The sequence below is a fragment of the Schistocerca gregaria genome, chromosome 6, assembly GCF_023897955.1.
Source record: "Schistocerca gregaria isolate iqSchGreg1 chromosome 6, iqSchGreg1.2, whole genome shotgun sequence".
NCBI classification, from domain to species: Eukaryota; Metazoa; Arthropoda; class Insecta; order Orthoptera; family Acrididae; genus Schistocerca; species Schistocerca gregaria.
In genome coordinates, this window is record NC_064925.1 from 18,436,500 (window position 1) to 18,463,044 (window position 26,545).

The 26,545-nt window shown below is 26.8% G+C and overlaps 1 long non-coding RNA gene across 1 annotated transcript; it reads left to right on the forward strand.

Annotated features, from left to right (window-relative positions):
* Positions 1 to 10,928: 10,928 nt before the first annotated feature.
* Positions 10,929 to 26,413, forward strand: LOC126278640 (uncharacterized). The gene is made up of 2 exons (XR_007550748.1): positions 10,929 to 11,025; positions 25,845 to 26,413. It is a non-coding gene; the product is annotated as an uncharacterized LOC126278640 (long non-coding RNA).
* The last annotated feature ends 132 nt before the right edge of the window (positions 26,414 to 26,545 follow it).

The following is a 26,545-nucleotide window of genomic DNA, read 5'->3' on the forward strand; positions in this document are numbered from 1 at the left end:
TATTTATATTTATTTTGAATTTTCTTTTATTGGTTATTTGTGTTTTAATTAGTGTTGCCTTTTTAACTTTATTAGAGCGTAAGGTTTTAGGTTATATTCAGATTCGAAAGGGTCCAAATAAGGTAGGTTTTGTTGGAATTCCTCAGCCATTTAGAGATGCTATTAAGTTAATTTGTAAGGAGCAGCCAATTCCTATTATATCTAATTACCTACTTTATTATTTTTCCCCTGTTTTTAATTTAATGATTTCTTTAGCCGTTTGAGTAATTTTTCCTTATTTAACTTATATGTGTTCTTTTTCTTATGGATTTTTATTTTTTTTATGTTGTACTAGATTAGGTGTTTATACTGTTATAATTGCTGGTTGATCTTCTAATTCAAATTATTCATTATTAGGTTCTCTTCGTTCTGTTGCTCAAACAATTTCTTATGAAGTTAGTTTAGCTTTAATTTTATTGTCTTTAATTATTTTAATTGGTAGTTTTAATTTGTTTGATTTTATAAACTATCAGCTTTATTGTTGATTTATTATTATTTCTTTTCCTTTAGCTTTAGCTTGTTTTGCTTCTTGCTTAGCTGAAACTAATCGTACTCCTTTTGATTTTGCTGAAGGGGAATCTGAGTTAGTTTCAGGATTTAATATTGGGTATGGTGCGGGTGGTTTTACTTTAATTTTTTTAGCTGAATATACTAGAATTGTCTTCATAAGAATGTTATTGGCTTTAATTTTTTTGGGCGGTGATTTTTATTCTTTTATATTTTTTATTAAGCTTGCTATTATATCTTTTGGTTTTATTTGGGTTCGTGGAACATTACCACGGTTCCGTTATGATAAATTAATGTACTTAGCTTGAAAAAGTTTTTTACCTTTATCTTTGAATTTTTTTATTTTCTTTGTTGGTTTAAAGATTTTATTTATCTCATTTGTTTAGTGAAATTTTTTGAGAAAAGTTAATAGAAGAGTTAAATTTCTAATTTTATGTTTTCAAAACATATGCTTTTCCTAAGCTAATTAACTTTATTCCTTAATTAATTTATCTCATGCGTTTGCGACATGGACATTAATTAAGAAATATGTGAAGTAAATAATTGTTAAGATTTGACCTGTTATAATATAAGGTTCTTCAACAGGTCGTTTACCAATTCACGTTAGTAAGCATACAACAACTACTATAATTCAGAATAAAATTTGATTAATAGGGTAAAATTGAATGCCTCGGAATGGTGTTTTATTATAAAATGGTAAAATTATTAAGATTCTAATTGATAAAAATAATGCAATAACACCTCCTAACTTATTAGGGATAGATCGTAGAATTGCATATGCAAATAGGAAATATCATTCTGGTTGAATGTGAACTGGTGTTACTAATGGGTTGGCAGGTACAAAATTATCTGGATCTCCTAATAGGTAAGGATTAATTAAACATAGTATAATTAATAATGATGTTATTATTACAAATGTAATAGAATCCTTAAAGGTAAAGTATGGATGGAATGGAATTTTTTCAATATCTCCATTTAGTCCAAGAGGATTATTAGATCCTGTTTGGTGAAGAAAAAATAAATGAATTGCTGCTATAGCAGCAATAATAAATGGTAATACAAAATGGAATGTGAAGAATCGATTTAATGTTGCATTATCAACAGCGAATCCTCCTCATACTCATTGGACTAAATCTGTTCCTAAGTATGGGATTGCTGATAATAAATTAGTAATTACTGTTGTACCTCAAAAAGATATTTGGCCTCAGGGTAAGACATATCCTATAAATGCAGTTGCTATAACTAAAAATAAAATCACTGTACCAATTATACAGGTATGTATATATATATAAGATCCATAGTAAATTCCCCGTCCTACATGTAAGTAAATACAAATAAAAAATATAGATGCTCCATTTGCGTGTAAGGTTCGGATAATTCAACCATTATTTACGTCTCGGCAGATGTGTACTACACTACTGAATGCTATTTCAATATTTGATGTATAATGTATAGCTAAAAATAGTCCAGTTACGATTTGAATTACCAAACATAACCCTAAGAGGGATCCAAAATTTCATCAAAAAGAAATATTTGTTGGGGCAGGTAAGTCAATTAAAGAGTTATTAATAATTTTAATTAAAGGATGTCTTAATCGTAAGGGTTTATTCATTAGTAATTATCTTATTTTACGAATAGGTCCCTGATTAATATTGGTGATTTTAACAACTGCTAGTAGTGCTAAAAATAAATTAATTATTATTATTATTGTAATAATGAATGTTGGTCTATTATATAATTTTTCTAAAGATATTGTTATTTCTTGATAATTGATTGAATTATCAATATTTATAGTTTCGGTGTTTTTGAAAAAGTCTATAAATATAGATATATCTAGAATAATTAATATTAATATGATAAATACTCACATTATTAATGTAATAATTATAGTGATTGATTTAGGCTGAAATATTTCGTTTGATGCAATTCTTGTAATGTAAATAAATAATACTAGTATACCACCAAGAAATGTTAAAAATAAAATATATGGTAATCAATATCTTTCTATTATTGTTCCTGTTATTAATCCAACTAGGAAGGTTTGAAGGATAATAAAAAGCATCATTGATATTGGGTGTCTTAAATTAATAAAATTAATATTTATTACATTTGATAATGATATAATTATTATTTTGATCATTTCAGGGGTTAGTTTATTTAAAATACCGGTTTTGGGGACTGATGATGGAAGCTTTTCCACCTCTGAAGTTTTAAAAGTGGGGGCTGGACTTATTTCCGGTTTACAAGACCGGCGTTTTTTTTAAACTATTAAAACTAATGTTTATATTCTCTATTTTTACTTCTTTATTGATTTATTTTGCTGGTGTTTATGTTTTTTCTTCTAAACGTAAACATTTATTAATGGTTCTTTTGAGATTAGAATATATTGTTCTTTCTTTATTTATGTTAGTTATTGTTTTTCTTATTGAGTTTGATTATGATTATTTTTTTCCTGTTATTTTTTTAGTTTTTTCTGTTTGTGAGGGTGCTTTAGGTCTTTCTATTTTAGTTTCAATAATTCGTTCTCATGGTAATGATTTTTTTAATTCTTTTGGTTTATCTTTATGTTAAAGTATTTATTCATAACTATTTTTTTGATCCCTCTTTGTTTATTAAATAATTGTTGATGGTTGGTTCATTCTTTAATGTTTCTGTCGGGTTTTGTTTTTATAATTTGTGTTTATTCATATGCTGATTTGAATATAATTAGATATTATTTTGGTATTGATTATTTTTCTTTTAGTTTAATTTTACTTAGTTTTTGGATTTGTTCTTTAATAATCACTGCTAGAGGTTCAGTTTATTTAAGTTCATATCATTCTAATTTTTTTTGTTTTTATGGTTTTGATTTTAATAATTATGCTTTATTGTTCATTTGCTAGTTTAAGTCTTCTTTCTTTTTATATTTTTTTTTGAGGCTAGATTAGTTCCTACTTTACTTTTAATTTTGGGTTGGGGTTATCAACCTGAGCGTTTGCAGGCTGGTGTTTATTTAATTTTTTATACTTTGGTTGCTAGATTACCTTTATTATTAGTTTTATTTAAGGTTTATGATTTTTCTAATACTTTATATTTTCCTTTATTGGTTGATTTTGGTTCTTATTATTTTATGTTTTATGTATTTATAATTTTGGCTTTTTTAGTTAAGATACCTATGTTTTTGGTTCATTTATGACTTCCTAAGGCTCATGTAGAGGCCCCTATTTCAGGTAGAATAATTCTTGCTGGTGTTTTATTAAAGTTAGGTGGTTATGGTATTTTTCGTGTTATAAAGGTTATTTCTTATTTGGGTTTAAAGTTTAATTATTTTTGATTGTCTTTAGGTTTATCTGGGGGTGTTATTGTAAGATTTATTTGTTTTCGTCAGGTTGATTTAAAGTCTTTAATTGCATATTCTTCTGTTGCTCATATAAGAATGGTTATTGGTGGATTGATGACTATGAATTGATGAGGTTGTGTAGGTTCTCTTTCTCTAATGGTTGGTCATGGTTTATGTTCTTCTGGTTTATTTTGTTTATCTAATATTATTTATGAACGTTTAGGTAGACGAAGATTATTAATTAACAAGGGTATAATTAATTTGATGCCAAGAATGGCTTTATGATGATTTCTTTTAAGATCATCAAATATGGCTGCTCCTCCTTCTTTAAATTTGGTAAGTGAAATTAGATTATTAAATAGAATTATATCTTGATCTTCTTTTAGATTCTTTGCTTTGATTTTTTTATCTTTTTTTAGAGCTGTTTATACTTTGTATATATATTCTTATTCTCAGCATGGGAATTATTATTCTGGTGTTTATACTTGTTCTCTTGGTTATTTTCGTGAATATCATCTTTTACTTTTACATTGATTGCCTTTAAATATTCTCTGTTTAAAGGGTGAATATTTCTTTGTTTAGTTTGCTTAAGTATTTTAATTAAAAATATTGTTTTGTGGAATCAATGATATGAAGTTTTTCATCTTAGGCCGTGAATTTATTTTCTATTTGTTCTTTGAGTTTTTTTTCTTTGTTTATTTCGAGAACTATAATTTTTATTTTAGGTATTTATTATTTAATAATTGATTATAGAGTTTTTGTTGGGTGAGAGCTTTTCAATTTAAATGGTTCTATAGTTGTTATAACTTTAATTTTGGATTGAATATCTCTTATTTTTATATCTTTTGTTATATATATTTCTTCTTTGGTTATTTATTATAGAGAGGATTATATATCTGGTGAAAAGAATATAAATCGTTTTATTATTATTGTTTTAATATTTATTCTTTCTATAGGTTTTTTAATTATTAGTCCTAATTTAATTAGAATTTTATTAGGTTGAGATGGTTTAGGTTTAGTTTCTTATTGTTTAGTTATTTATTATCAAAATGTAAAATCTTATAGTGCTGGTATAGTAACTGCACTTTCTAATCGTATTGGTGATGTTGCTATTTTAATTTCTATTGCATGAATGTTAAATTTTGGTGGTTGAAATTATATTTATTATTATGATTTTATTTCTAATTCTTTTGAAATAAAGCTCATTACTATATTAATTGTTTTAGCAGCTATAACTAAGAGAGCTCAGATTCCTTTCTCTTCATGACTTCCTGCTGCTATAGCAGCTCCTACTCCTGTTTCTGCTTTAGTTCATTCTTCTACTCTTGTTACTGCTGGTGTTTATTTATTAATTCGTTTTAGACCAATATTGGATACTTATAATTGTGGTTGATTTTTACTTTTAATTGGTTGTATAACTATATTTATGGCTGGATTGGGCGCTAATTTTGAGTTTGATTTAAAGAAGATTATTGCTCTTTCTACTTTAAGACAACTTGGTTTAATAATAAGAATTTTGGCTATAGGTTATCCAAAGCTTGCATTTTTTCATTTATTGGCTCATGCTTTATTTAAGGCATTATTATTTATATGTGCAGGTTCAATAATTCATAATTTGAAGGATTCTCAGGATATTCGTTTTATAGGATCAATTGTTAATTTCATACCTTTAACTTCAGTTTGTTTTAATGTTTCTAGTTTATCTTTGTGTGGAATACCTTTTTTAGCGGGATTTTATTCAAAGGATTTAATTCTTGAGATGGTTTGTTTAAGATGAATTAATTGTTTAATTTTTTTTCTTTATTTTTTTCTACTGGTTTAACTGCTTCTTATTCTTTTCGTTTGTTTTATTATTCAATATCTGGTGATAATAATTTTTATTCTAGATTTTCTTTTGATGATAAGGGTTATTATATTTCATTTGGAATAATTGGTCTATTGTTTGTTGCTGTTTTTGGTGGTAGTCTTTTATCTTGATTAATTTTTCCTATTCCTCATGTGATTGCTTTACCTTATTATTTAAAGTTTTTAACTATTACAGTTGTTATTTTAGGTGCTTATTTAGGTTATCTTATTTCTAATTTTGATTTTTCTCATAATTTATTTTCTTTAAGTATACTTTCTTTTGTTAGATTTGCTGGTTCTATATGATTTATACCTTTTCTTTCAACTAAGTTTATTAGATATATTCCTTTAAAAATAGGTTATTATTCATCTAAGTCATTTGATTATGGTTGAGGTGAATTACTTGGTGGTCAAGGTTTATATAGATTATTTATTTATTTAATTGGTTATATTCAAGGTTGATATGATTCTAATTTCAAGATTTATCTTTTAACTTTTATTTTTTGAATATTTATTTTGGTAATATTGTTTTTCGTTTACTTAAATAGCTTATAATTAGAGCGTGACACTGAAGATGTTAAGGAAGTATTTTTACTTTTAAGTATTTATAAATATAGATATATTATTTTTACAGTGAAAATGTAATGTTTTATTTAAACTATATAAATTTTAGAAATGTTAACGGAGTTTAACCGCTAATATAAAAAGTTAGCAGCTTTCATATTGGCTTTACATTACCTTAATTGGAACTATTATAGTTCAATTATATTATTAACAGTAATACGCCTCTTTTTGGCTTCAATTAATAAGAATAAGGGTAGTACATACCAATCTTCCAGGTCGAAACTGACTGCAATATTTCGCTTCTTATTCTATTTAAGGTTGATTGATAATATCAATACTTTTTGAATGCAACCCAAATGTTATATTTAACTACAACCCTTTATTCTGCTCATTGTAATGCTCCTTGGTTTCATTCATGGTATAGTCCTCCTAATAGAACTAGAATAAAAAATATTGTTGATACTGTTCAGATTATAATGTCTGAAGTTTTAAAAATAATTACAATTGGTAGAATTAGTGCAATTTCTACATCAAAAATTAAAAAGATTACTGCGATTAGGAAGAATCGTATTGAGAATGGTATTCGTGCTGATCTTTTTGGATCAAACCCACATTCAAATGGTGATCTTTTTTCTCGATCATTAATTAATTTTTTTGATAGTGTTGTTGCCAGGATTATAACAATTATTGGAATAATAAATCTAATGAAAACTCTTGTTGATAGAATTAGAATTGTTTTTCTTGATTTATATCAAGCTTTCTGATTGGAAGTCAAATGTACTATTTATACTAGAGAAACAATTATCTACCTCATCAATAAATAGAGATATATAAGAATAATCATACTACATCTACGAAGTGTCAGTATCATGCTGCTGCTTCAAATCCAAAGTGATGTCTTGGTGAAAATTGATTTATTGAGTGTCGAAGTAGACATGTTGATAAAAAGATTGTTCCAATAATTACGTGTAAACCATGGAATCCTGTTGCAACAAAGAATGTTGATCCATAAACTGCATCTGCAATGGTAAAAGGTGCTTCTTAATATTCATATGCTTGAAGTATTGTAAAGTATAGTCCTAATAACACTGTGAAGAATAATCCTTGTAGTGCTTGAGTATGATTAGATTCCATTAAACTATGATGTGCTCATGTTACTGTTACTCCTGATGCTAAAAGAATAGCTGTATTAAGTAATGGAATTTGTATAGGGTTAAAGGGTTGAATTCCTATTGGTTATAAATAATTATATTAATTATAATATTTTATATTTAAATTAATAATTTTATTTATTATATCCAATTATAATAATATTAAATATTAAATTACATATTATTATATATATTATATTATAATAACCTATTTTAAGCTAAAAACATAAGTAGCTATAATCCTAGGTAAATAATTGCATTAAAATAATCAATTGATAATGGTAAGATGAACTTATAATACTTTAATTTCAATTAAATGTAATATATTAATATAAATTATTTATTATATATATATATATATATAAAATAAAATGAGCAGGATAAATTAATCCTAATTAAACAAAATAATACATAAAAGAATTTCAAAAAAAACTTTCGATTTATATATTAAATAAATGAAGTGCCTGATTAAAGGGTTACCTTGATAGGGTAAATAAAGTAAATAAAATTACCTTCATTAAAATTACATAAGATGGAATTAAACTACCTCCTTTAGTATCAAAAACTAACGTGCATCATACACCTTAATGTGAAAAGGTAAGCTAAACAAGCTAATGGGTTCATACCCCATTTATAGAGGTATCAATCCTCTCCTTTTTAATGACCAACAACTCTACAAAACTTCTCTTCCTATCAACATTAATGATAGGAACGATCCTGTCCATTTCATCAAATTCCTGATTTGGGGTTTGAATAGGACTTGAGATCAACTTACTTTCATTTATTCCGCTCCTAACAAGAAATAAAAATATAATAATAAATGAATCATCAATTAAATATTTTATTGTCCAAGCAATAGCATCGACAATATTATTATTTTCAATTTTGCTGATTCAAATAAAATATCCCATGGGATGGGAAACAGAATTTATCCCATCAATAATAATTAGATCTAGACTATAATTAAAGATTGGAGCTGCACCTTCCCATTTCTGATTTCCAGAAGTTATAGGAGCATCAAGATGAAATAATTGTTTAACATTAATAACATGACAAAAAATCGCCCCAATAATGGTCTTATCTTATTGTATTCAATTAAGAACTTTTATTTGAACAATTATTATCTTAAGAATTATTATTGGGGCAATAGGAGGTTTAAATCAAACATCCTTACGACAACTTTTAGCATATTCATCAATCAGACATCTAGGTTGAATAATTAGATCATTAACAGTCAGAGAAAACATCTGAGAACTATACTTCATTATTTACTCACTATTAAGATTAAGTATAGTTTTATTATTTAAGCAAATAAATTTATTTTTCATAAATCAAATTTATTCAGCCAGAAATATAAAAACCGAAATTAAATTCATAATATTCTTATCTTTATTATCTTTGGGTGGACTACCACCATTCCTTGGATTCTTACCAAAATGAATTGTAATACAATCATTAATAGAAAACAATATAACAACTATTATAACTATTATAGTTATATTAACTACAATTACACTCTACTACTATATACGTATTAGATTCTCAGCTCTAATTATATCATACACAGAAAATTCGTGATCTATAAAGATAAAGTCCCAAAAATCAAGAATCATTCTTCCTATAACAGTAATAATTTCAACAATAGGATTGATTTCAACATCAACCTTAATTTCATTATACTAAGGACTTAAGTTAATCAAACTAATAACCTTCAAAGTTATAATTAAAAGAATAATCTTTTAGGCCTTAGTAAAATTTTACACCTCTAGAATTGCAGTCTAGAATCATAATTGAATATAAGACCTAAATATGATAAGAGAGAAAACATCTCATAAGTAGATTTACAGTCTACCACCTAAAATTCAGCCATCTTACCGCAAAAATGATTATTCTCAACAAACCATAAGGACATTGGTACTTTATACTTCATATTTGGAGCATGAGCAGGAATAGTAGGAACATCAATAAGAATACTTATTCGTGCTGAACTTGGCCAACCCGGATCTCTAATTGGGGATGACCAGATTTATAATGTTATTATTACAGCTCACGCATTCGTAATAATTTTCTTTATAGTAATACCTATTATAATTGGTGGATTTGGTAATTGACTTGTTCCACTAATAATTGGTGCACCAGATATAGCATTTCCACGAATAAATAATATAAGTTTTTGATTACTACCACCTTCACTAACCCTTCTTCTTACATCTTCTATAGTAGATAATGGTGCTGGTACAGGATGAACAGTTTACCCTCCTCTAGCAGGAGCTATTGCACACGGGGGTGCATCTGTAGATCTAGCTATTTTTTCACTGCACTTAGCAGGTGTATCATCTATTCTTGGTGCAGTGAATTTCATTACAACAGCAATTAATATACGATCAGAAAGTATAACTTTAGATCAAACACCTTTATTTGTATGATCTGTAGCTATTACAGCATTACTTCTCCTTCTTTCACTTCCAGTTTTAGCAGGAGCTATTACTATATTATTAACAGATCGAAATTTAAATACATCATACTTTGACCCTGCAGGAGGGGGTGACCCAATTCTATATCAACATCTATTTTGATTCTTTGGACACCCAGAAGTTTATATTTTAATTCTACTGGGGTTCGGAATTATTTCACATATTGTATGTCAAGAAAGAGGAAAAATTGAATCATTTGGAACATTAGGTATAATTTATGCTATACTATCAATTGGACTAATAGGATTTATTGTATGAGCACATCATATATTTACAGTAGGAATGGATGTTGACACACGAGCATATTTTACATCAGCAACAATAATTATTGCTGTACCTACAGGAATTAAGGTATTTAGATGATTAGCTACATTATATGGAACTAAATTCAAGTTCAATCCACCATTATTATGAGCTCTAGGATTTATTTTCCTATTTACAATTGGTGGATTAACAGGATTAGTATTAGCAAATTCATCACTTGATATTGTATTACATGATACATATTATGTAGTAGCCCACTTTCATTATGTATTATCTATAGGAGCAGTATTTGCAATTATAGGAGGTGTCATTCAATGATATCCACTATTTACAGGATTAACTATAAATAATACATGATTAAAAATCCAATTTACAATTATATTCATTGGAGTAAATTTAACATTCTTTCCTCAACACTTCCTAGGATTAGCAGGAATACCTCAACGATACTCTGACTACCCAGACGCATATACATCATGAAACGTAGTATCAAGAATTGGGTCTACAATTTCTATTGTAGGAATCATTATATTCATTGTAATTATATGAGAAAGAATGATTACAAACCGAGCAATTATATTTAGAGCTAACATAAGAAGATCAACAGAATGACTACAAAATAACCCTCCTGCAGAACATAGTTACTCAGAATAACCATTAATCTCTAGATTCTAATATGGCAGATTAGTGCAGTAGATTTAAGCTCTACAAATAAAGGTTTGACCTTTTATTAGAAAATATTTATTAATGGCAACATGATCAAATTTATCTCTTCAAGATGGAGCTTCACCATTAATGGAGCAATTATCATTCTTTCATGATCATACTATGGTTGTATTATTATTAATTACAGTAATTGTAGGTTATGCCCTAAGTTATATATTATTTATTGCCTATACTAACCATAATATACTTCATGGACATTTAATTGAAACAATCTGAACAGCTTTACCAGCAATTACATTAATTTTTATTGCCCTTCCATCATTACGACTATTATATTTACTTGATGATTCAGTAGATGCAATAATTACAATTAAAACCATTGGACGACAATGATATTGAAGATATGAATATTCAGACTTCATAGACGTAGAATTTGACACTTATATAACACCAGAACAAGACCTAGAAAATGATGGATTCCGACTACTAGATGTAGATAACCGAACAATCCTACCAATAAATACAGAAGTACGAGTATTAACAAGAGCATCAGATGTTCTACACTCATGAGCAGTTCCTGCATTAGGGGTTAAAATTGATGCAACGCCAGGTCGGTTAAATCAAGGAACATTCACAATAAATCGACCTGGATTATTCTTTGGACAATGCTCAGAAATCTGTGGAGCAAACCACAGATTTATACCAATTGTAATTGAAAGAACTTCAGTAAATTTATTTATTAAGTGATTATCTAAGATAATTTAAGGAGTTAGTTAAAATAAATAACATTAGAGGGTCAATCTAAAGTAACTAAAAAAAATTAGTACACCTTGAAATTCATCAGATGACTGAAAGTAAGTAATGGTCTCTTAAACCAAATAATAGTAAATTAACGACTACTTCTGATGGGGAAATTATTCCAAATCCCTCAAATATCCCCTCTTATATGATTCTCACTATTCATTATATTTTCAGCTACATTAATCTTGTTTAATCAAATAAACTTCTTCTCATTTAAACCTAACCTTATTAAAAGAGCAGAAAAAGGAACAATTGAAATAAAAAACTTAAATTGAAAATGATAACAAATCTATTCTCAACATTTGACCCATCAACTAACATCTTTAATTTATCATTAAATTGAACTAGAACATTTCTAGGACTATTATTAATCCCATCACTATTTTGACTTACACCATCACGAATTAACATTATCTGAAATAAACTAAATTTAACCTTACATAATGAATTTAAAACACTTCTTGGACCAAAATCATTTAATGGAACAACATTCATTTTCATCTCAGTTTTTATTATAATATTATTTAACAATTTCATAGGATTATTCCCTTATATTTTTACTAGAACAAGACATTTAGCATTAACATTTGCAATTGCCCTACCTATATGGCTAAGATTTATATTATTTGGATGAATTAACCATACTAATCATATATTTACACACCTTGTACCACAAGGTACACCGCCTGCATTAATATCATTTATAGTACTAATTGAAACAATTAGTAATGTTATTCGACCAGGTACATTAGCAGTACGGTTGGCAGCAAATATAATTGCAGGACACTTATTATTTACCTTATTAGGAAACACAGGACCATCTATAGCAATAAACTTAATCTCATTACTAATTATTGGACAAATACTTCTATTAATTCTAGAATCAGCAGTAGCAATAATTCAAGCCTATGTTTTCTCAATTCTAAGAACTCTATATTCTAGAGAAGTATATTAAACCTATGTTAACAACTCACTCAAACCACCCATTCCACTTAGTAGACTATAGACCTTGACCATTAACAGGAGCAATTGGAGCAATAGTCCTAGTATCAGGACTAGCAAAATGATTCCACCTATTTAATATTAACTTATTCATAATTGGATTTGGAATTACCCTACTAACTATAATTCAATGATGACGAGATGTAGTACGAGAAGGAACATATCAAGGATTACATACAGGATTTGTATCAATTGGATTACGATGAGGAATAATTTTATTTATTGCATCACAGTGTTATTAGGACTATACTTTACAATACTTCAAGCATATGAATATTGAGAAGCACCTTTTACCATTGCAGATGCAGTTTATGGATCAACATTCTTTGTTGCAACAGGATTCCATGGTTTACACGTAATTATTGGAACAATCTTTTTATCAACATGTCTACTTCGACACTCAATAAATCAATTTTCACCAAGACATCACTTTGGATTTGAAGCAGCAGCATGATACTGACACTTCGTAGACGTAGTATGATTATTCTTATAATTCTCTATTTATTGATGAGGTAGATAATTGTTTTTCTAGTATAAATAGTACATTTGACTTCCAATCAGAAAGCTTGATATAAATCAAGAAAAACAATTCTAATTCTATCAACAAGAGTTTTCATTAGATTTATTATTCCAATAATTGTTATAATCCTGGCAACAACACTATCAAAAAAATTAATTAATGATCGAGAAAAAAGATCACCATTTGAATGTGGGTTTGATCCAAAAAGATCAGCACGAATACCATTCTCAATACGATTCTTCCTAATCGCAGTAATCTTTTTAATTTTTGATGTAGAAATTGCACTAATTCTACCAATTGTAATTATTTTTAAAACTTCAGACATTATAATTTGAACAGTATCAACAATATTTTTTATTCTAGTTCTATTAGGAGGACTATACCATGAATGAAACCAAGGAGCATTACAATGAGCAGAATAAAGGGTTGTAGTTAAATATAACATTTGGGTTGCATTCAAAAAGTATTGATATTATCAATCAACCTTAAATAGAATAAGAAGCGAAATATTGCAGTCAGTTTCGACCTGGAAGATTGGTATGTACTACCCTTATTCTTATTAATTGAAGCCAAAAAGAGGCGTATTACTGTTAATAATATAATTGAACTATAATAGTTCCAATTAAAGAAATGTAAAGCCAATATGAAAGCTGCTAACTTTTTATATTAGCGGTTAAACTCCGTTAACATTTCTAAAATTTATATAGTTTAAATAAAACATTACATTTTCACTGTAAAAATAATATATCTATATTTATAAATACTTAAAAGTAAAAATACTTCCTTAACATCTTCAGTGTCACGCTCTAATTATAAGCTATTTAAGTAAACGAAAAACAATATTACCAAAATAAATATTCAAAAAATAAAAGTTAAAAGATAAATCTTGAAATTAGAATCATATCAACCTTGAATATAACCAATTAAATAAATAAATAATCTATATAAACCTTGACCACCAAGTAATTCACCTCAACCATAATCAAATGACTTAGATGAATAATAACCTATTTTTAAAGGAATATATCTAATAAACTTAGTTGAAAGAAAAGGTATAAATCATATAGAACCAGCAAATCTAACAAAAGAAAGTATACTTAAAGAAAATAAATTATGAGAAAAATCAAAATTAGAAATAAGATAACCTAAATAAGCACCTAAAATAACAACTGTAATAGTTAAAAACTTTAAATAATAAGGTAAAGCAATCACATGAGGAATAGGAAAAATTAATCAAGATAAAAGACTACCACCAAAAACAGCAACAAACAATAGACCAATTATTCCAAATGAAATATAATAACCCTTATCATCAAAAGAAAATCTAGAATAAAAATTATTATCACCAGATATTGAATAATAAAACAAACGAAAAGAATAAGAAGCAGTTAAACCAGTAGAAAAAAAATAAAGAAAAAAAATTTAACAATTAATTCATCTTAAACAAACCATCTCAAGAATTAAATCCTTTGAATAAAATCCCGCTAAAAAAGGTAATCCACACAAAGATAAACTAGAAACATTAAAACAAACTGAAGTTAAAGGTATGAAATTAACAATTGATCCTATAAAACGAATATCCTGAGAATCCTTCAAATTATGAATTATTGAACCTGCACATATAAATAATAATGCCTTAAATAAAGCATGAGCCAATAAATGAAAAAATGCAAGCTTTGGATAACCTATAGCCAAAATTCTTATTATTAAACCAAGTTGTCTTAAAGTAGAAAGAGCAATAATCTTCTTTAAATCAAACTCAAAATTAGCGCCCAATCCAGCCATAAATATAGTTATACAACCAATTAAAAGTAAAAATCAACCACAATTATAAGTATCCAATATTGGTCTAAAACGAATTAATAAATAAACACCAGCAGTAACAAGAGTAGAAGAATGAACTAAAGCAGAAACAGGAGTAGGAGCTGCTATAGCAGCAGGAAGTCATGAAGAGAAAGGAATCTGAGCTCTCTTAGTTATAGCTGCTAAAACAATTAATATAGTAATGAGCTTTATTTCAAAAGAATTAGAAATAAAATCATAATAATAAATATAATTTCAACCACCAAAATTTAACATTCATGCAATAGAAATTAAAATAGCAACATCACCAATACGATTAGAAAGTGCAGTTAATATACCAGCGCTATAAGATTTTACATTTTGATAATAAATAACTAAACAATAAGAAACTAAACCTAAACCATCTCAACCTAATAAAATTCTAATTAAAGTAGGACTAATAATTAAAAAACCTATAGGAAGAATAAATATTAAAACAATAATAATAAAACGATTAATATTCTTTTCACCAGATATATAATCCTCTCTATAATAAATAACCAAAGAAGAAATATATATAACAAAAGATATAAAAATAAGAGATATTCAATCCAAAATTAAAGTTATAACAACTATAGAACCACTTAAATTGAAAAGCTCTCACTCAACAAAAACTCTATAATCAATTATTAAATAATAAATACCTAAAATAAAAATTATAGTTCTCGAAATAAACAAAGAAAAAAAACTCAAAGAATAAATAGAAAATAAATTCACGACCTAAGATGAAAAACTTCATATCATTGATTCCACAAAACAATATTTTTAATTAAAATACTTAAGCAAACTAAACAAAGAAATATTCACCCTTTAAACAGAGAATATTTAAAGGCAATCAATGTAAAAGTAAAAATTGATATTCACGAAAATAACCAAGAGAACAAGTATAAACACCAGAATAATAATTCCCATGCTGAGAATAAGAATATATATACAAAGTATAAACAGCTCTAAAAAAAGAAAAAAAAATCAAAGCAAAGAATCTAAAAGAAGATCAAGATATAATTCTATTTAATAATCTAATTTCACCTACCAAATTTAAAGAAGGAGGAGCAGCCATATTTGATGATCTTAAAAGAAATCATCATAAAGCCATTCTTGGCATCAAATTAATTATACCCTTGTTAATTAATAATCTTCGTCTACCTAAACGTTCATAAATAATATTAGATAAACAAAATAAACCAGAAGAACATAAACCATGACCAACCATTAGAGAAAGAGAACCTACACAACCTCATCAATTCATAGTCATCAATCCACCAATAACCATTCTTATATGAGCAACAGAAGAATATGCAATTAAAGACTTTAAATCAACCTGACGAAAACAAATAAATCTTACAATAACACCCCCAGATAAACCTAAAGACAATCAAAAATAATTAAACTTTAAACCCAAATAAGAAATAACCTTTATAACACGAAAAATACCATAACCACCTAACTTTAATAAAACACCAGCAAGAATTATTCTACCTGAAATAGGGGCCTCTACATGAGCCTTAGGAAGTCATAAATGAACCAAAAACATAGGTATCTTAACTAAAAAAGCCAAAATTATAAATACATAAAACATAAAATAATAAGAACCAAAATCAACCAATAAAGGAAAATATAAAGTATTAGAAAAATCATAAACCTTAAATAAAACTAATAATAAAGGTAATCTAGCAACCAAAGTATAAAAAATTAAATAAACACCAGCCTGCAAACGCTCAGGTTGATAACCCCAACCCAAAATTAAAAGTAAAGCAGGAACTAATCTAGCCTCAAAAAAAATATAAAAAGAAAGAAGACTTAATCTAGCAAATGAACAATAAAGCATAATTATTAAAATCAAAACCATAAAAACAAAAAAATTAGAATGATATGAACTTAAATAAACTGAACCTCTAGCAGTGATTATTAAAGAACAAATCCAAAAACTAAGTAAAATTAAACTAAAAGAAAAATAATCAATACCAAAATAATATCTAATTATATTCAAATCAGCATATGAATAAACACAAATTATAAAAACAAAACCCGACAGAAACATTAAAGAATGAACCAACCATCAACAATTATTTAATAAACAAAGAGGGATCAAAAAAATAGTTATAAATAAATACTTTAACATAAAGATAAACCAAAAGAATTAAAAAAATCATTACCATGAGAACGAATTATTGAAACTAAAATAGAAAGACCTAAAGCACCCTCACAAACAGAAAAAACTAAAAAAATAACAGGAAAAAAATAATCATAATCAAACTCAATAAGAAAAACAATAACTAACATAAATAAAGAAAGAACAATATATTCTAATCTCAAAAGAACCATTAATAAATGTTTACGTTTAGAAGAAAAAACATAAACACCAGCAAAATAAATGAATAAAGAAGTAAAAATAGAGAATATAAACATTAGTTTTAATAGTTTGAAAAAAACGCCGGTCTTGTAAACCGGAAATAAGTCCAGCCCCCACTTTTAAAACTTCAGAGGTGGAAAAGCTTCCATCATCGGTCCCCAAAACCGGTTTTTTAAAAAAACTAACCCCTGAAATGATCAAAATAATAATTATATCATTATCAAATGTAATAAATATTAATTTTATTAAGTTAAGACAACCAATATCAATAATGCTTTTTATTATCCTTCAAACCTTCCTAGTTGGATTAATAACAGGAACAATAATAGAAAGATATTGATTATCATATATTTTATTTTTAACATTTCTTGGTGGTATACTAGTATTATTTATTTACATTACAAGAATTGCATCAAACGAAATATTTCAGCCTAAATCAATCACTATAATTATTACATTAATAATGTGAGTATTTATCATATTAATATTAATTATTCTAGATATATCTATATTTATAGACTTTTTCAAAAACACCGAAACTATAAATATTGATAATTCAATCAATTATCAAGAAATAACAATATCTTTAGAAAAATTATATAATAGAACAACATTCATTATTACAATAATAATAATAATTTATTTATTTTTAGCACTACTAGCAGTTGTTAAAATCACCAATATTAATCAGGGACCTATTCGTAAAATAAGATAATTACTAATGAATAAACCCTTACGATTAAGACATCCTTTAATTAAAATTATTAATAACTCTTTAATTGACTTACCTGCCCCAACAAATATTTCATTTTGATGAAATTTTGGATCCCTATTAGGGTTATGTTTGGTGATTCAAATCGTAACTGGACTATTTTTAGCTATACATTATACATCAAATATTGAAATAGCATTCAGTAGTGTAGTACACATCTGCCGAGACGTAAATAATGGTTGAATTATCCGAACCTTACACGCAAATGGAGCATCTATATTTTTTATTTGTATTTACTTACATGTAGGACGGGGAATTTACTATGGATCTTATATATATATACATACCTGAATAATTGGTACAGTGATTTTATTTTTAGTTATAGCAACTGCATTTATAGGATATGTCTTACCCTGAGGCCAAATATCTTTTTGAGGTGCAACAGTAATTACTAATTTATTATCAGCAATCCCATACTTAGGAACAGATTTAGTCCAATGAGTATGAGGAGGATTCGCTGTTGATAATGCAACATTAAATCGATTCTTCACATTCCATTTTGTATTACCATTTATTATTGCTGCTATAGCAGCAATTCATTTATTTTTTCTTCACCAAACAGGATCTAATAATCCTCTTGGACTAAATGGAGATATTGAAAAAATTCCATTCCATCCATACTTTACCTTTAAGGATTCTATTACATTTGTAATAATTACATCATTATTAATTATACTATGTTTAATTAATCCTTACCTATTAGGAGATCCAGATAACTTTGTACCTGCCAACCCATTAGTAACACCAGTTCACATTCAACCAGAATGATATTTCCTATTTGCATATGCAATTCTACGATCTATCCCTAATAAGTTAGGAGGTGTTATTGCATTATTTTTATCAATTAGAATCTTAATAATTTTACCATTTTATAATAAAACACCATTCCGAGGCATTCAATTTTACCCTATTAATCAAATTTTATTCTGAATTATAGTAGTTGTTGTATGCTAACTAACGTGAATTGGTAAACGACCTGTTGAAGAACCTTATATTATAACAGGTCAAATCTTAACAATTATTTACTTCACATATTTCTTAATTAATGTCCATGTCGCAAACGCATGAGATAAATTAATTAAGGAATAAAGTTAATTAGCTTAGGAAAAGCATATGTTTTGAAAACATAAAATTAGAAGTTTAACTCTTCTATTAACTTTTCTCAAAAAATTTCACTAAACAAATGAGATAAATAAAATCTTTAAACCAACAAAGAAAATAAAAAAATTCAAAGATAAAGGTAAAAATTTTTTCAAGCTAAGTACATTAATTTATCATAATGGAACCGTGGTAATGTTCCACGAACCCCAATAAAACCAAAAGATATAATAGCAAGCTTAATAAAAAATATAAAAGAATAAAAATCACCGCCCAAAAAAATTAAAGCCAATAACATTCTTATGAAGACAATTCTAGTATATTCAGCTAAAAAAATTAAAGTAAAACCACCCGCACCATACTCAATATTAAATCCTGAAACTAACTCAGATTCCCCTTCAGCAAAATCAAAAGGAGTACGATTAGTTTCAGCTAAGCAAGAAGCAAAACAAGCTAAAGCTAAAGGAAAAGAAATAATAATAAATCAACAATAAAGCTGATAGTTTATAAAATCAAACATATTAAAACTACCAATTAAAATAATTAAAGACAATAAAATTAAAGCTAAACTAACTTCATAAGAAATTGTTTGAGCAACAGAACGAAGAGAACCTAATAATGAATAATTTGAATTAGAAGATCAACCAGCAATTATAACAGTATAAACACCTAATCTAGTACAACATAAAAAAAATAAAAATCCATAAGAAAAAGAACACATATAAGTTAAATAAGGAAAAATTACTCAAACGGCTAAAGAAATCATTAAATTAAAAACAGGGGAAAAATAATAAAGTAGGTAATTAGATATAATAGGAATTGGCTGCTCCTTACAAATTAACTTAATAGCATCTCTAAATGGCTGAGGAATTCCAACAAAACCTACCTTATTTGGACCCTTTCGAATCTGAATATAACCTAAAACCTTACGCTCTAATAAAGTTAAAAAGGCAACACTAATTAAAACACAAATAACCAATAAAAGAAAATTCAAAATAAATATAAATAAATCATAAAGTATCAATACTATTTGTAGAAAAAGTCTACATAAATGAATTCTAAATTCAACACATTAATCTGTCAAAATAGTAAATAAATTAATATTAATCAATATAACAAAAAATATTTTAACCATATGGTCCTTTCGTACTAATATGGATTAACAATCTTAGGATATTAACCGACCTGGCTCACGCCGGTCTGAACTCAGATCATGTAAGAATTTAAAGGTCGAACAGACCTAATCATTGGGCTCCTGCACCCAAAATTATTCTTAATCCAACATCGAGGTCGCAATCTGCTTTGTCGATATGAGCTCTCAAAAACAATTACGCTGTTATCCCTAAGGTAACTTAATATTATGATCATAAATTATGGATCAAAATAACAAACATAAATAAATGATATAATAATGAAGAGTTTATCTATTCTTCATGTCACCCCAACAAAACATCATCATTAAATATAGAAAGACAAACAAAAAACTATATAAAAGTAAAATGTCAAGCTCTATAGGGTCTTCTCGTCCTAAAGAAGAATTTAAGCCTTTTGACTCAAAAGTTAAATTCAAAAATTTATTAAGAGACAGTTGATTTCTCGTCAAGCCATTCATTCCAGCCACTAATTAAGAGACTAATGATTATGCTACCTTTGCACGGTCAAAATACCGCGGCTCTTTAAAAATACGCTCAGTGAGCAGGCCAGACCTCAAAATATAAACAAGAGGACATGTTTTTGATAAACAGGCGGAAATCAATTTTGCCTAGTTCCTTATAATAAGTTCACAAGGTAAAAATTTCATACAAATAAATATACTAATTCTATCATTATTACAAAAATTTTAAAATTAAATTAATAATCTTAATAAAAAACCTAAAATATTTATAAAATCAAAATAAAAAATAATGAACTAAAACGTAATCTTAAAGATAGCTGGTTTAAAGCTTACTATTATATTTCTATAAAATAAATTATAGGTTATTAACTTCAAAGCTTATCCCTTAAAGAATAAATAAGTTAATATTTTTACTTAAAAAATTAAATAAAAACAAATAACTTTAAAAAATTAAATTTTTTCTTAAGAAACTAGATATCTTGGGAAACGATTAACATCTCATTTCTATAAATAATTTAATAATAATTATGATACATTAACTATAAATTATTTATAGATCAACCCAAATCGAGACAAGTAAAATAAATACTAAAATTTTGATAAACCCTGATACAAAAGGTACAATAAATAAAATCTACTTAAAAAAATTTAAAATAATATTTCATAAAACACTTACATTACCAACAAACTATAATTTAAAAAATCAATTCTATAAAATATACTAAGACAAAAATACAATAAAATTATTTATATTAAATAATTAAATAAACAAAAAATAAATATAATAAAATAAATAATCAAGATATCCTGATTTGCACAGAAAAATTTTCAGTGTAAATGAAACACTTTACTAATAACATTTCACCTTACAAATTTATATTTCAACCCTAATAATATAAACAACTGTTTTAACCAATAATATTCACTTGTATCAATCGTATTACCGCAGCTGCTGGCACGAATTATGCCAATTCTAAATCAATTGCTAAATCCAAAATCACTTGATAATTAAATCAAATTACTGCAAAAAGAACATTTAGTCTAACAAAACTTACATATAATACAAAGAAAAAGTGAATAAACAAGCAAGAATAAAACTTTTAAAAATAAAAAATAAGAAAATTTTAAATCTATTAATTCAGGAAAAAATAAAAGATTCAAATATTTAAAGAAAAAAAAGAAAAAAACCACAAACATTAACAAAAAAAAAAGAAACGCCCCTATGTATGACCACAACAACTTCTCTATTATATATAATTAAAGATTAATATGGAACATGTATAGCAATAAATGTATTATATTCTTTCTTATTTAATCTTTCTTTTCACTAATAAATAAAGAAAGATTAAATAATATAATAAATATATTTTATATAATTATGTAATTTAATATAATATGTTATTAATATGAATTCTTTTTTTTATATTAAGTTAACTTTCATATATATTAGTTAAATAATCTAATTATAGATAATTTACATAATTATATTATTATAATTAATATAATTATTTATATTAATTATAATATTTTATATTTAAATTAATAATTTTATTTATTATATCCAATTATAATAATATTAAATATTAAATTACATATTATTATATATATTATATTATAATAACCTATTTTAAGCTAAAAACATAAGTAGCTATAATCCTAGGTAAATAATTGCATTAAAATAATCAATTGATAATGGTAAGATGAACTTATAATAGTTTAATTTCAATTAAATGTAATATATTAATATAAATTATTTATTATATATATATATATAAAAAATAAAATGAGCAGGATAAATTAATCCTAATTAAACAAAATAATACATAAAAGAATTTCAAAAAAAACTTTCGATTTATATATTAAATAAATGAAGTGCCTGATTAAAGGGTTACCTTGATAGGGTAAATAAAGTAAATAAAATTACCTTCATTAAAATTACATAAGATAGAATTAAACTACCTCCTTTAGTATCAAAAACTAACGTGCATCATACACCTTAATGTAAAAAGGTAAGCTAAACAAGCTAATGGGTTCATACCCCATTTATAGAGGTATCAATCCTCTCCTTTTTAATGACCAACAACTCTACAAAACTTCTCTTCCTATCAACATTAATGATAGGAACGATCCTGTCCATTTCATCAAATTCCTGATTTGGGGTTTGAATAGGACTTGAGATCAACTTACTTTCATTTATTCCGCTCCTAACAAGAAATAAAAATATAATAATAAATGAATCATCAATTAAAAATTTTATTGTCCAAGCAATAGCATCGACAATATTATTATTTTCAATTTTGCTGATTCAAATAAAATATCCCATGGGATGGGAAACAGAATTTATCCCATCAATAATAATTAGATGTAGACTATTATTAAAGATTGGAGCTGCACCTTCCCATTTCTGATTTCCAGAAGTTATAGGAGCATCAAGATGAAATAATTGTTTAACATTAATAACATGACAAAAAATCGCCCCAATAATGGTCTTATCTTATTGTATTCAATTAAGAACTTTTATTTGAACAATTATTATCTTAAGAATTATTATTGGGGCAATAGGAGGTTTAAATCAAACATCCTTACGACAACTTTTAGCATATTCATCAATCAGACATCTAGGTTGAATAATTAGATCATTAACAGTCAGAGAAAACATCTGAGAACTATACTTCATTATTTACTCACTATTAAGATTAATTATAGTTTTATTATTTAAGCAAATAAATTTATTTTTCATAAATCAAATTTATTCAGCCAGAAATATAAAAACCGAAATTAAATTCATAATATTCTTATCTTTATTATCTTTAGGTGGACTACCACCATTCCTTGGATTCTTACCAAAATGAATTGTAATACAATCATTAATAGAAAACAATATAACAACTATTATAACTATTATAGTTGTATTAACTACAATTACACTCTACTACTATATACGTATTAGATTCTCAGCTCTAATTATATCATACACAGAAAATTCGTGATCTATAAAGATAAAGTCCCAAAAATCAAGAATCATTCTTCCTATAACAGTAATAATTTCAACAATAGGATTGATTTCAACATCAACCTTAATTTCATTATACTAAGGACTTAAGTTAATCAAACTAATAACCTTCAAAGTTATAATTAAAAGAATAATCTTTTAGGCCTTAGTAAAATTTTACACCTCTAGAATTGCAGTCTAGAATCATAATTGAATATAAGACCTAAATATGATAAGAGAGAAAACATCTCATAAGTAGATTTACAGTCTACCACCTAAAATTCAGCCATCTTACCGCAAAAATGATTATTTTCAACAAACCATAAGGACATTGGTACTTTATACTTCATATTTGGAGCATGAGCAGGAATAGTAGGAACATCAATAAGAATACTTATTCGTGCTGAACTTGGCCAACCCGGATCTCTAATTGGGGATGACCAGATTTATAATGTTATTATTACAGCTCACGCATTCGTAATAATTTTCTCTATAGTAATACCTATTATAATTGGTGGATTTGGTAATTGACTTGTTCCACTAATAATTGGTGCACCAGATATAGCATTTCCACGAATAAATAATATAAGTTTTTGATTACTACCACCTTCACTAACCCTTCTTCTTACATCTTCTATAGTAGATAATGGTGCTGGTACAGGATGAACAGTTTACCCTCCTCTAGCAGGAGCTATTGCACACGGGGGTGCATCTGTAGATCTAGCTATTTTTTCACTGCACTTAGCAGGTGTATCATCTATTCTTGGTGCAGTGAATTTCATCACAACAGCAATTAATATACGATCAGAAAGTATAACTTTAGATCAAACACCTTTATTTGTATGATCTGTAGCTATTACAGCATTACTTCTCCTTCTTTCACTTCCAGTTTTAGCAGGAGCTATTACTATATTATTAACAGATCGAAATTTAAATACATCATTCTTTGACCCTGCAGGAGGGGGTGACCCAATTCTATATCAACATCTATTTTGATTCTTTGGACACCCAGAAGTTTATATTTTAATTCTACCGGGGTTCGGAATTATTTCACATATTGTATGTCAAGAAAGAGGAAAAATTGAATCATTTGGAACATTAGGTATAATTTATGCTATACTATCAATTGGACTAATAGGATTTATTGTATGAGCACATCATATATTTACAGTAGGAATGGATGTTGACACACGAGCATATTTTACATCAGCAACAATAATTATTGCTGTACCTACAGGAATTAAGGTATTTAGATGATTAGCTACATTATATGGAACTAAATTCAAGTTCAATCCACCATTATTATGAGCTCTAGGATTTATTTTCCTATTTACAATTGGTGCATTAACACGATTAGTATTAGCAAATTCATCACTTGATATTGTATTACATGATACATATTATGTAGTAGCCCACTTTCATTATGTATTATCTATAGGAGCAGTATTTGCAATTATAGGAGGTGTCATTCAATGATATCCACTATTTACAGGATTAACTATAAATAATACATGATTAAAAATCCAATTTACAATTATATTCATTGGAGTAAATTTAACATTCTTTCCTCAACACTTCCTAGGATTAGCAGGAATACCTCGACGATACTCTGACTACCCAGACGCATATACATCATGAAACGTAGTATCAAGAATTGGGTCTACAATTTCTATTGTAGGAATCATTATATTCATTGTAATTATATGAGAAAGAAAGATTACAAACCGAGCAATTATATTTAGAGCTAACATAAGAAGATCAACAGAATGACTACAAAATAACCCTCCTGCAGAACATAGTTACTCAGAATTACCATTAATCTCTAGATTCTAATATGGCAGATTAGTGCAGTAGATTTAAGCTCTACAAATAAAGGTTTGACCTTTTATTAGAAAATATTTATTAATGGCAACATGATCAAATTTATCTCTTCAAGATGGAGCTTCACCATTAATGGAGCAATTATCATTCTTTCATGATCATACTATGGTCATATTATTATTAATTACAGTAATTGTAGGTTATGCCCTAAGTTATATATTATTTATTGCCTATACTAACCGTAATATACTTCATGGACATTTAATTGAAACAATCTGAACAGCTTTACCAGCAATTACATTAATTTTTATTGCCCTTCCATCATTACGACTATTATATTTACTTGATGATTCAGTAGATGCAATAATTACAATTAAAACCATTGGACGACAATGATATTGAAGATATGAATATTCAGACTTCATAGGCGTAGAATTTGACACTTATATAACACCAGAACAAGACCTAGAAAATGATGGATTCCGACTACTAGATGTAGATAACCGAACAATCCTACCAATAAATACAGAAGTACGAGTATTAACAAGAGCATCAGATGTTCTACACTCATGAGCAGTTCCTGCATTAGGGGTTAAAACTGATGCAACGCCAGGTCGGTTAAATCAAGGAACATTCACAATAAATCGACCTGGATTATTCTTTGGACAATGCTCAGAAATCTGTGGAGCAAACCACAGATTTATACCAATTGTAATTGAAAGAACTTCAGTAAATTTATTTATTAAGTGATTATCTAAGATAATTTAAGGAGTTAGTTAAAATAAATAACATTAGAGTGTCAATCTAAAATAACTAAAAAAAATTAGTACACCTTGAAATTCATCAGATGACTGAAAGTAAGTAATGGTCTCTTAAACCAAATAATAGTAAATTAACGAC